This window comes from Sorex araneus, chromosome 7 (assembly GCF_027595985.1).
Source record: "Sorex araneus isolate mSorAra2 chromosome 7, mSorAra2.pri, whole genome shotgun sequence".
Classification (NCBI taxonomy): Eukaryota; Metazoa; Chordata; class Mammalia; order Eulipotyphla; family Soricidae; genus Sorex; species Sorex araneus.
The window spans coordinates 46,666,066-46,680,084 of record NC_073308.1 but is presented as its reverse complement, the minus strand read 5'-3'; positions in this window follow the sequence as shown (position 1 = coordinate 46,680,084).

The window sequence follows — 14,019 nt, the reverse complement described above, 5'->3', positions numbered from 1 at the left end:
TTAAAAAAATAAATAAATAAATAAAGAGTGATCCCTGATTCCAGAGCAAGGAGTAGGCCCTGAGCACAGCTGGGGATGGGACAAAAATCAAAATAAACAATTAAAAAGATGAAATCTTTGGGGGGGGGCGGGGGGCGTTCCCAAATGGTGCTCGAGAAGCCGGGGGTCCCCGTCTGTGATTCTCAGTCCGCCAGATCAGTGGTTCAGGGCAGGAGCCTGAAGATGAGACGCTGCTGGGGCCCTCTGGGGCCCAGGATCACCCAGGCCACACCCAGGTGCGTGGGGACCTCCAGACCTGCACCCGGTGACGCTCAGGGGGCACTTAGGGGACAGGATGGAATCCGAGTCGTGGATGGAATCTGGGTCATACACTGAAACCCCCCTTGCTCGCTGCAAAACGACAAGTTTTATTTCAGCAGGTGCACCCATTTGTCAGTCTATAATTGTTAGACTTGACTTACTGCGTGTTTGGTTTCGTAACATCGCTCCATCTAGACAGGACTTGGCAAACGAGGTTCCGTGCACCAAAGCAACCTACGGCCTAGTTTTGTGCAGTCTTTGAAGTAAGAATATTTTTTACATTTCAAGAGCTTTGTTTAAAACAACAAGGAATAGGGGGACGGGAGGGGGGAACGAGGAAGAGCAGGAGGAGGAGGAGGAGGAGGAGGAGGAGGAGGAGGAGGCGGGTGGGGGGAGGAAAGCTATACGCAGTTCACAAAGTCTCAACTACCTTTTTGATGCAGAGGAAAGCCCAGTGACCAGTCCAGCCTGCCTCGCAAGCGTAAGTTAGTACACGAGCTTAGCTGCTCTGAGCTAGCTTGGGAGCGAGACCCCCACTGCCTTGCCCCTCGCCCGCACCCAGGAAGGTCCCGGCAGCTCTGCCACCAGTGATTCTGATCCCTGGCTGTCGTTCTGACACACTGGGTCCGTGGGACCCGCTACAGAGCCGGCCGTGGCGGTCCACCCAGCCCCACCCGTTGTGCACAGGACGGGGAAGGAGGACAGCCCCAGGGGGAGGGTGAGTACACGGAGCCCTGTGGCAGAAACAAGACCGTCATCCCGGGAGCCTCTGCAGGGAGAAGACTCGCTCGGTTGCAGACAGACTTAGGGTTATAGACCTTAAGAGAAAAGGAGCAACAGTGAATGAACATCTTTGGGGGGAAATTTCCGCACAAGCCCACAAACAAACAGTCAAACAGGGTGTCGTGGCTCCTCACTCCCCGCCTGGCTGGCAATGAGCTTGCTCCGGGGTCCCTTACATTAGACAAAGGCAGCGGGTGGGGGAGGGGTCCCTGCTGGGAAGCCAAAGGGGCCCTGTCAGGGGAGGGGCCGCTACAGCTCTTCCAAGTCTCAGGGGCTCACCCTGACCCCAGCTGTTCCCCCAGACATCCCCGCAGCATCCCACGCAGGGTGTTGCGAATTATTTCTGACCCATCACAGCCAGGTGTGTGTAAGTATCGAAACAAGAGGGCATGACCCCTGGAGAGAACTGCAAGTAAAACTCTGTGCTCGGACCTGGACTCGGAAGTGTGACCCCTGGCGCATGCGTATGAGCTCCAGAGTGATTCTTGTGTTCTAGCCAGAACCTGCAGGAGCACCAGAACCAACGCTTGGTTACATCCTGCAACCTCCATTGAGCACCTGTCGGGGACATCAGCAACACAACCTGATGTTCACTCTGCGGGCCACCCCCATCAGACATGCGTCAGCATCTCAACCAGGTGTGCGAGTCTCAATTGTCAATAACATTTTGTTTTATACTATTTTGTTTTATATATAATTTTTTATAATATTTCTAATATTTTATAATAACAAAAACAAAGGCAAGGAGAAAGGATAAAAATATTTTCTTTTAAAATTTTTGTTTAAGCACGGTGGCTTACAAAGTTGTTCACATTACGGTTTTTTTTTTTTTTTTTGGGTGGGGTCACACCCGGCGATGCACAGGGGTTACTCCTGGCTCTGCACTCAAGAATCACTCCTGTCGGTGCTCAGGGGACCATATAGGATGCTGGGAATCGAACCTGGGTCAGCCGCGTGTAAGGCAAGAGCCCTACCAGCTGTGCTATCGCTCCAGCTCCACATTACGGTTATTTTAATCATCCAGGCATTCAATGTTGCAACCCCAATCTGTCCACCAATCCCGGCACCAGTGCCCTTCTCTCCACCAGTGTGCCCAGTTTCCCGCTCACTCCCCAAGCTTTCTCCCTTGGCAGGCACAAATTGACTTCCTGTTGCTTGTTACCACAAAGTGTTAAATGAAATTACAGAAAATAGATCAATAGAAGTCAATTTGTGACCATTGTTATATCTCATGATGGAAGAATTAAAAATATTTTCTATCTTGTCCTTTCCAGAACATGTGTGCAACCCGAGCTTCGGGCAGTATTTGTTTTAATGCTCAGTCTTTCTCAACTAGATGTCCAAGGTACTCTATGAGGTAGCTCCACACCGAACAGGCCCAAAGAACATCTTCCAGATGCACAAATTCCTTTCCACTCAGTTCTCAGTCCTTCAGCCAAGGGCGCCTGCTGAGCCTGAGATGATCTCACCTGGCGCAGGCGTGTGTCACACTCATGTGCCATACTCTGCTTGCGTACCAACAGGGAAGCTCTGTGCAAACTCCTGGATCTAGTCCCATGGGCTTCTTTATTCTGTTTCTGTCTCCAAACCTGAGCCGTGGCCTCAGGCCTACATGCACATGAAACCTCAGGTCAGGAAGCCTTCCCTGCCTTTCTGAAGATCCATCCTTGCAAGTTACACAAGAATGTCTCCGCTGGAATGCAAGGCAATTGTGGGGCTCATGGTGTTCACGTAAGTGCGTGTATATGTGCGTGTACACTCAAGGATCACAATATCCCTCTGATCATCACCAATATCTAAGAACAGTCTCTCTGGCACACATCAAAAGGACAAGAATAACTTTTTTTTTTTTGCTTTTTTGAGTCACACCTGGCGATGCACAGGGGTTACTCCTGGCTCTGCACTCAGGAATTACCCCTGGCCGTGCTCAGGGGACCATATGGGATGCCGGGGTTTGAACCCGGGTTGGCCGCGTGCAAGGCAAACGCCCCACCCACTGTGCTATCTCTCCAGCCCCCATGGACAAGAATAACTTTTGCTGGCATGGATACAAGGAGAAAGAGACTCTCATCTTGTCCAACCTTTCTGAAAAACAATAAGGACCTCCCCCCCAAAATCTAGGAATTAAGCTTCCACTAGGCCCAGAAATTCTACTTCTTGGAATATAGAGTAAGGACCTAAACACAAAATGGGGAAAAGACATTTTCACCCCTGTGTTTCTTGTAGCACTATCCACAATAGCCCAAATCTGGGAACAGCCGTAGTGTTCAAGAATAGATGACTGGATAAAGAAACTATTGCATATCCATACAATGGAATACTACTAGACCATAAGAAAAGATGAAGTCTAACGATTTGCTACTATATGGAAGGCCTGGAGAGTATCACGCTGAGTGAACTTATTCAAAGAGAGAGAAGAAGAAGAGAGAAAGAGACAGACAGACAGACAGACAGACAGACAGACAGACAGACAGAGAATGATCTCTCACATGCAGAAACAGAAAGAAACATATGGTGGAATAACAAATGCCCAAAGACAACGGAAACAAAGAACAAAGAACGGAGAACTGGTCTTCAGTAGGAAACATGTCACTTAAGGGAATGGGGTTGGGGTGGGGGGGTGGGGCGGGGGTAACAGGAAAGGGCGGGGACAGCGCCTTTAGAGGAGGGAAGCATTAACCTGGGAGGAGGAGGTGGTGCTGAAAGGGGGTAGTCTTAGGGATGAAACCCCACCAGCAAGAGTACTGCACACCACAGTGCAGAAACTGATGAAGAAACGAAAAGAAGGCATTGCCCCTTCCAGAGGCAGACTGGGGGGTGGGAGGCACCAGGGTGGGGGGGGTCGGTGGAAGGAAGTGGACACTGGTGAAGGGGTCAATGTTGAAACACTGTATGGCTGAAACCCAATCGTGAATAAATCTGTGATTTCCTGGTAACTAAAAAAAATGATCTCTCTCTATGTTTTTTTGTTTGCTTTTGGCTTTTGGGGGCCACAGCTGGAGGTGCTCAAGGCTTACTTCTGGATCTCAGGGAACACTCCTGGCAGGGCTCAGGGGACCATATGGAGCACCAGGGGTCAAACTTCGATGACCGAATACAAGGCAAGTACCTTACTTGCTGTACTATCTCTCCAGCCCCAACCCCCTATCTGTTATGGCCGGTTGTATAGTTTATTTTAGGAAGACAATCCCAGTTTCTCCCTTTTTGTCCAGTATCTTTGATTGTTTTGCCCCTTCAGCCTAGAGACACCCCTCACCCCATCTTTTGATCCTATCTAGCGTTTTATTTGTGGAGGAAACTTATTGCTTGCCTGATTTCTTAGTAACAGCATAGACGTTGCTATTTTCATCCCATTTTGTCATTGAGCTAGTGTTCTTATAGCCTTTACATTGGAGCTTAGCAGCCAGTGCTGGCGGCGGGGTTGTGGTGAGACAGACACACTCTCATCTTTTTGGTGGAAATGTCATCTGGTTCAACCTCTATGGAAAGCAATGTGGAGATCTAGTCAAAAAATAGGAATAAGACCCAGTAATATCACTTCTTGGTGTCTATACCTCAAGCACAAAAACATTAATTAGAAAGGCTATATTGTCCATATTGGAATGATAGCACAGCGGGTAGGACATTTGCCTTGCACATGGCCGACCCGAGTCCGATTCCTCCATCCCTTCGGAGAGCCCAGCACGCTACCAAGAGTATCCCGCCCGCACGGCAGAGCCTGGCAAGCTCCCCGTGGTGTATTCAATATGACAAAAACAGTAGCAACAAGTCTCACAATGGAGACATTACTGGTGCCCGCTCAAGATAATCAGTGAACAACGGGATGACAGTGCTACATGTCTTCATCACCACACTTAGTACAATAACCAAGATATGGAAGCACCCAAATGTCCTAGTAGGGATGAGTGGATTGTGAAGTTGTGTTATATATACAGAATGGAATTCTATGCAGCTCTGAGGAAGAACAAAACAATGCAATTTGCAGCAACATGGATGGAACTGGGGGATAGCACGCTGAGTGAAGTCGGTCAGAAGAACAGGAACAGATCCAGAATCGTCTCTTTCATGTGTGGGACTGAAAGGTACTTAGCAAGGTAGCACCAAAGAGCCAAGGCAGGAGAATTGAGGTGGGTGGAGGTTGAAAGGGAGGGGCCTTGGAGTCCTTAGAGTTTGAAGGGGAGTTGGGAACACTCGTGATGGGTGTGATGTTGCAATTATGTGCATGAGAAACCATCATTAGCAGTTCCGTAAATCATAGAGTTTTAACTAATTAAAAAATGTAAATAAAAAGTAGATTGGAGCTTAGAGGCCTGATCACATTCAGTTTTGATATTTTGGGGCAGGACAACCTCACAGTGACAATGCACTATTTTCTCTGGAGGCATGCAATTATCTGCTTCTTTCTGTGCTATTTATCAACTGCTGTATTTAATATCTTTCTTCACTGGTTCCGGAGGGTATATTTTCACTTTTTTTTAATTTAGAAAGTTGATATAAAAATTTGAATGCTGACTTCGTTTTACTTTTTGTACTTTCAGAATTCGGGCCACACCTGGCTGTGTTTAGGGCTTTCTCCTGTCTCTGTGCTCAGGGACCCCGTGGGGTCCCCATCACCTAGGGATGGTCCCAGAGAGCATCACAGCCAAGTGTGTGGCCCTAGGTGACTGCAATGACAACCAAGGCTGAAGATGGGGAAAATCATTGAATATACTTGAAAGGAGCAAATTGAAACAAAGAAACAATCAAACATGATCCCGAAAAACGCAAACTAGTTTTTTTTTTTTTTTTTTGCAAAGGCTGGAGAAGCCTTGGAAGACAGAAGTTATTCCTTCGGACCTGGGGGTCTACGTGCAAGTGCAAGAGGATGTGAAGTGACCACTAGGTGGCGCCACAGTCCAGGCAAACCGTCCCCAACGCTTGCAAGGAGACAGATTTTGGTAGCGCGCCAGTATCTGGAGGCAAATTAACACAACGCCCCATTGATTCTTCACCTAGTTATTTCAGTTTCTACCAGAATTCCCTTATTTTTGCCACGCCATATTCTGATGTTTCTTTTTAAGGCTGCATAAAAGAAATTCCAAAATTCCCTCATTTATCCAATGTCTAGATTCCCACACACACACACACACACACACACACACACACACACACACAGACGTGCGTAAACTCATTAATTACATCACACACCTAGAAAAATGGTTTTTAAGTTGTTGGCAGTGATTCCTACCACAGGACTGTGGAAGGGCCCAGGGTTGGACTGGGGAATGGCAATTTGGGGACCCGGCTCTCGGTGTGGGGAGTTGTCGGCACAGGCTGGGGGACAGTCGTACCTCACTAGCTGTTGAAAATAGCCCTGACAACAATGAACTCTTGTGAATCAGCTGTAACCCAGGTCGAAATGTTGACTGGTAGGAGGAGGCTGGAGGGGCGAGGCAGGAACCTTGGGACTTTCGAACACGGCGGGAGGGTTGATGCGGTCGCGCTGCGTGAGACCCTAAGACTTGTGAACTCTGATGCGTCAGTAAAAAATGAATTAATCAAAAAAAGGAGTGACTGGCGAGAGCAGATGTGTAATTTATTTTATAACACTCCGATACAGAGAGGTGAAGAATAGGGGCCAGAGCGATAGTCCAGTGGGTACGGCACCTGCCGTGCATGTGACCAACCTAGGTTTCATCCCAGAGATGGCCAGGAGGATCCCTGAGCACAGAGGCAGGACTCAGTCCCAAGCACCCCCCCCCCCCGTGGTCCAAAATATCCCCTTTCAAAACATAGGGAAGGTATGTGTGTGTGGTGAGGGGTGGTGAAAGGAACTTACAGTTCAGCTAGTCAAAAAAAAAATAGATGAAAGTGATGAAAGCTTGGAGGGTGGAGAGGCTTGCATATGCAAATATGCCCATTTTTGTGTGTTTCAAGTTTTAGCAAAAGGAAGATTGAAACAAATATTTCTAATAAAGGTTATTAGAAGTATGTAAGATGCTGTTCAAATAACTGTAGGGGCTGAAGCAATAGTACAGCAGGTAGGGCGTTTGCCTTGCACGCCGCAGACCGGAGTTCGATTCCCCGATTCCCTGTGGTCCTCAGAGCATTCCAGCAGTAATTCCTGAGTGCAGAGCCAGGAGTAACCCCTGAGCATCTTTAGGTGTGACCCAAAAAGTCAATAAATAAATAAATAAATGTAAATTACTGTCTCTCTCTCTCTCTCCTAGCCCTGTAGCACTGTAGCTCTGTTGTCCCATTGTTCATCAATTTGCTCAGGCACCAGTAACGTCTCCATTGTGAGACTTGATGTCACTGTTTTTGACATATTGAATACGCCACGGGTAGCTTGCCAGGCTCTGCCATGCAGGCGGGATACTCTCAGTAGCTTCCCGGGCTCTCTGAGAGGGCCGGAGAAATCGAACCAAGATCAGCGCATGCAAGGCAAACACGCTAGCCGCTGTGATATTGCCATATCAGTCTCATAATCTCTTGACTAGCTGAACTGTAAAATCCTTTCACCACCAAGTTTTTATTTTCTTCGGTGCCACACCCTGCCTTGCTCAGGAGCTACACTGCTTTTGATTCTGTGGCAGTTCTTGGCTGTGCTTCAGGGGCTATTTGGTGCCAGGGATGGAACCCAAACCTCCCACATGCCGACGTGCACTCAGTCCTGCAGAGTGGTGCCCCCCACCCCCTCGCCATCTCGCCTCTGAAGAATGCCGGTCTCTGCAGCAGCGGGCAGAGCTCTGCATCTGTCTCCACGCGCCCTGGGCAGGGTGGGGCTGGCCTTCCTCGTCCTCTCTAGACCTCACCCTCGATCTTATCCCTGCATTCTTCAGCAGGCAAACCCCTGCCACTTGCAGGAATTCAGTCCGTCCACATATCGAAGCCCTCACCTGCAAGGAAACGGGCAGCCTGGGCAGGAAACAGGGCCTTGAAGGAGGGAAGGGGAGACAGGGGTGTGCATGGACAGAGGAAGTGGGAGCTCCCAGGGGGAGGCATCATCGGTGCGTGGAGAAGTCACAGGCTCCCACACCGTGATTCTGGACCTCTGGCCTCTATAGCAGTAACATCGCTGCCCTTTATTCCTCCCAGTCCATGGAGTTGTGTTATGCCAGACCCTGCCGCCACTCCCCCAGCCTATTCTGTTTGTTCTGACATAGTCAAGAATTCCATCAAGACTTCGCAGCATCAGAAAAATTTAAAATCGAACTCAAGGAGCCAGAGTGATAGTAGGGAAGTAAAGGCCCTTGCTTAGCACGTGGTCAAGCCAGGTTCACACCCCTGGCACCACAAACAGCCCCTCCCTCCTCCAGGACTGATTGATGAACTCAGAGACTAAGCCCTGGACACCACAAGGGGTGGCCCCCAAACAAAAGTTAGTAAACCAAACCAAACCAAACCAGGGTGCCTCAAAAAAAACCAAAACAACAAAACAACAACCCTATTAAGAGAGAACAGATCCAGGTCTAGGAGGGCCTTCTCTAAATGAACAATAATCAAGACCATTTGTCATGCTCATAATGGAAAAGAATACTTCATATACATTTTATTTGTGCCTTCTACATATTTTCAAATATTAACTTTATTTTGGGTTAACTTATATTTGTAGAAAAGTGACAAAGATAGTAGGAAGTTTCCACATGCCCTGCATCCAGCATCTAATTTTGATACAGCACATTTGTTTTGATGAAGAAACCGGGAACTGGCAGATGGCTCAGTGGCCCAAAGTCTGGCAAACATGCAACTGTGAGTCCCAACCCAGAGCGGACCCACCAGGCTGGGTGTATGAAGAAAACAGAGAGCGGGGGTGGTGTTGGGAGGGTTTTGGGAGACAGAGTCATAGAAGGAGTAAGTGGCTAACCCAGGTTCCATCCCTGGCACCATACATGGTCCCCGGAGCACTGCCAGGCAAGATCTCTAAACTCAGAGCCTGGAGTAAGCCCTGTGCACAGCCAACTGTGGCCCAACACTCCTCGCCCCCACCCAATTAAAAAAAAAAAGAAAATGAAGAAACTGACATTTAAGTGACCATAGATGAGCTTCAGGCTAGAGGTTCCTTTTCTGCTTCAGGCGCCAGCCGCCAGGTAGTCATCCTGTCTCCTGAGCCTCCTGTGAGCTCTGAGAGTTTCTCCATCTTTCTTTATTTTCATGACCCAGCCATTCCTGAACTTTTTCCAGTCAGGCGTTTTTTCCAGAATGTCCTCCAGTCTAAAGGAGAAAATAAGAGTCCACTTTGCCCAGGGAAGCTACTTTCTAGGACCAAGAGGTATTCATAATCAATAAGCACTTCATAGCTAGGCGAATTTGAGCAAATTCCTCATGAAATAATGAGCTGCCCATCGCTACGACATTTCAGCAAAGGCCACAGAAGAATCCCTCCAGAGGATGGTGATTGGTGCTCCTTATCTTGGGTGGGTTTGGATCAGATGATAAATCTGAAGTTTTCTTCCAGTGTAAAACCCCATGACTCCAAGATCCCACTCTGTTCTGTGGTTAAACAGGGTGGAAGAGCTTTGACCAGCAAGGTGCCAACATGACTGAATTCTCTACAGAAAGACAAACCTTGGGGTTGCTTCCGCATAGTGAGTGTCTTGGAGTCCGGGGTTTGGGAAGGAGGGCTGGCAAGAGCTAAGCATGAGCACCATCTGACTAGGGAGAGGTGATCACTGAGCACAGTGTCTGGGTTCCCTTAGTGGGAGAGATTGGAAGGAGAGGGGTGCCAAGGCAGAGTCAGGAATTGCTCTCGGGAAGACAGGCAGAGGGAGGAGGGGGCACAGGATAAAGCCAAGCAAGGAAACAGTGGGGAAAGAAGATGGTAGTTTCGAGACTCAGCTCTGACCCAGGTTGGATCCCTGGCACCTCAGATGGTCCCCCAAGACCTGCCAGGAGTGATCCCTGAGTGTAGGTAGATCCAGGAGGAAGCCCTGGACACATCCATCCAGGTGGGGCATGAGAAACAGATAAAAATATTTTTTAAAAAGTGTTTGTTTTGCTCATCTAGGCCAAGCCTTTGCACAGGTGCTTCATTCATGTCAGAGTCCATGCTCGTCATGGTGGGTCATGGTGAGGACCATAGGGGGGTCAGTATGCGAGTGGTCACACGGGGACTTCACCTGACGATGCTTGCATTCCAGGTGGGAAGAGAAGCAGAACATAGGCTTGTCCTACAAGAGGGGAAGGTGGTGATACGTCCAATTCTACAGCATGTTCCCCACGTACATAAATACCTCAGCTGGTGAGGCTAAGTCACGAGTAGGGAGGCCTCACGAATTCCATGGACGGAAGTTGGAAAGGCCTCAGAAATCCTCCAGGGCTTCAGAGTAGGCTACATATGAGCTGTGTCTTGAACGAGGGGAAGGAAGGGGGTGTAGGAAGCAGGAGCTTACAGTGGTGTGTTCATGGTCAGTGTATCAGAACTGGTCTCCATGCACTTGTTGGACTGCATCTGCAATGTACTATGATGCCTTGATGATGCGAGTGCTGATGGATGTGCATGGATGCTTCCAGGGGATCAGCCTCAGTGCTCAGAGCTCCGCAAGTATCATCTCACCTCATGGCAATCTTAGGAGATAAGGCATCCCGGTTCCTAGGGCTGTAAGTCACAGAAATTGGAATCTGTTGAACAGGTTGATCCTGTGCCCCCTCCTCCCTCTGCCTGTCTTCCCAAGAGCAATTCCTGACTCTGCCTTGGCACCCCTCTCTTTCCAATCTCTCCCACTAAGGGAACCCAGCCACTGTGCTCAGTGATCACCTCTCCCTAGTCAGATGGTGTTCGTGCTTAGCTCTTGCCAGCCCTCCTTCCCAAACCCCGAACTTGAAGACATGCACTATGTGGAAGCAACCTGGCTCTGAGACCTGGTTATCGAGGGGACTTGCCCCTGTGCTGTTTCTTTCTTATTTCTCAAAGCTGTTCCTCGCTGCCTCTCCTCAAATCTGCTTCATATCCCCTCATCCGACAACATATCTCCTTGGCATCCTGGGAGGGGAGAGATGGCATTTCTCCTAATGGTCAAGAACCTTCTTTCCAAGAGGCTATATCTACTTAGTCTTTGATTTTATGGCACGAGTCTTGGATAATCTTATGCTGGTCACTTGTTGTGAGGTGGAACTGGTTTTAGTCTAGAGCAGCGATCCTCAAACCTCCACAGGTATCTCTGCAGGGCTCGCTGAAAATCTCTGATGGACTCCAGCCTGAGAATGTTTGCAGCTGTCAGTCTGGGATGGGTGGAAGACTTGGCATTTCTAACCAATTCCTGGGTAGTACTATTGCTGTTGGTCCTGCAGCCACAGCTGGCACTTACTGACTCACAATTCCCTGCCTGGATAAATTAATTAAATTGTCTCCTCAAGTCCAGCCAATAGCTCTGTTGTGCACCGAAAATGAGACTGAGAGAGGTCCCAATATGCAAAGTAAGATCACAGAAGGCAGCAGGGCTGAATTTGAACCCAAGCAGTGTGATTGGAGAGCCTACATACTAACCACTAAGCTTTCTTGACACCTGAGCAGAAATCCTGCAGCTACCAAAGTCCCAAACAGAAGGGCAGGAGACAGGCTAGACCAGTTGTAACAGCATCAAGGGAGAGGGGAGGGCTTAGAAGCCAAACCAAGTACTCAAACTTGAACTGTGGGCAGAAGGAAGTCAATATAGATTCATAAGGGATAATGTTTTATTAAAAAATGGTCTGAAATGTGAAGTGGAGCAAGAAAAACATCTTCAACAAGTGCTGCTGGGAAAACTGGGCAACTAAATGCAAAACAATAAATTCAGATCTCTCTAACACCAGGCACAAAAGTCAGATCAAAATGGATTAAAGACCTCAAAATCAGACCTGAATTCATAAGGTACATAGAGGAAAATGTAGGCAAATCCTTCCATGACATTGAAGCTAAAGGCATGTTTAAAGATGAAAATCCACTGACCAAGCAACTGGAAACAAAGATAAACAAATGGGACTGTGTTAAACTAAGAAGTTTGTGCACCCCAAAAGAAATGGTAACCAAGATACAGAGACATCTCACAGAATGGGAGAAGCTATTTACCCAATACCCATCAGATAAGGGGTTAATACCCAAGATATATAAGATACTGGTAGAACTTAACAAGAAAAAAAATCTCAAATCCCATCAAAAAATGGGGAGAACAAATGAACAGAAACTTCCTCAAAAAAGAAATACAAATGGTCAAAAGGCACACAAAAAAATGCTCTACATTGTAAATCAGGGAGATGCAAATCAAAACAACAGTGAGGTATCATCTCACATCAATGAGATATCATCTCACAGAGATTGGCATACATCAAAAAGAACAAGAACAACCAGTGCTGGTGCAGATGTGGGGAGAAAACACTCTCATTCATTGTTGGTGGGAATGCCAACCGGCCCAGCCTTTTTGGAAAACAATATGGTATTCCTTGTGGGGTCCCGTCCTGTCCCGCAGGGAGGACCCTTCATGGGGCTAAGGAGGGGACGTAACCGAATGAACAGACGCAGAGCCAGAAGGAGGAGGAGAGAGAGAAAGAGAGTTTATTCACAGCAGTTACAATACTTATACCTCTTGGTGGGAGGGGGGTGGTATGCATGCTTGGACCCCCATAGGAACAGTAGTAGAATGTTGATCAGGCATGGCCTTTGGCTAGTGAGACAAATGGTGAAATGATAAGATCACAGGAATCCCAAGCAGCCTCCGGTTGACTAGACGATAAGAGCCAGACTCTGTAAGATGGCTCCCTACATCTCCTCAAAAAACTAGAAACTGAGCTCCCATATGACCCATAAGTACAACTTCCTGTAGTATATACCCTGGGGGAACAAAAACACACGGAAGAAATGCCATCTGCACTTCTATGTTCACTGCAGCACTATTCACAATAGCCAGAATCTGGAAACAATCCAAGTACCCAAGAACAGATGACTGGATAAAGAAACTAAGGTATATCTACAATGGAATACTATGCAGCTGTTAAAAAATTAAGTCATGAAACTCACTTATAAATGGATAGACATAGGGGGTATCATGCTGAGTGAAACTAGTCAGCAGGAGAGAGACATAGAATGATTGTACTTATTTGTGGGACATTAAAAACAAAACAAAATAGTATGAGCTAATACCCCAGGACAGTAGAAACACAGGCCAGAAGAATTGGTCCACGGTTGGAAGCCTGCCTCAGGTGCTGGGGGTGAGGGCAGTTGGGATAGAGAAGAAACCGCTATGGCAGTGAGAGTTGGAAGTGATCACTCTGAATAAGAACTGCATGCTGAAGGTAGGTAAAGGAACAAGCATGATAACCTTTCAGTATCTGTACGGCAAACCACAATGCCCAAAAGGAGGGAGGGAGAGAGAGAGAGAGAGAGAGAGAGAGAGAGAGAGAGAGAGAGAGAGAGAGAGAGAGAGAGAGAGAGAGAGAGAGAGAGAGAGAGAGAGAGAGAGAAAGAGAAAGAGAGAGAGGAGAGAGAGAGAGGAGAGAGAGAAAAAGTGCTGGCTGTAGAGGGAGGCTGGGGGGAGGGAAATTGGGACATTGGTGGTAGAAAATGCATAAACATGGGTGGAGGGATGGGTGCTGGAACATTGCGTGACTGAAACCTGAACACGATACAGCTTTGTAACTATTTCTCTCATGGTGACTCAATAAAATAAAATAAAACAAAATAAAATAATTTTTTTAAAAAATGATTGTTCTGGGATGAAGGTTTTTTTATACAATTCACTGAATAATAATCAAAAGTGTTTCCCCCCTTAAATTACAGTTAAAGCTGATTTTATAAATAAATTCAATAAATACCTGAGGGTCTGCTATGGGGACAGGCTTAAAAGATAATTGGGAAAATTGGAAATAATGACTGTGGGAAGGTGCAATGGTGGTGGGGTTGGGGTTGGTGTATTGAATATATTGAATATATTGAATGTCTGTTAAAGAAAAGGTTGACTTTAGTCTCTCTCTCTCTCTTTGGTG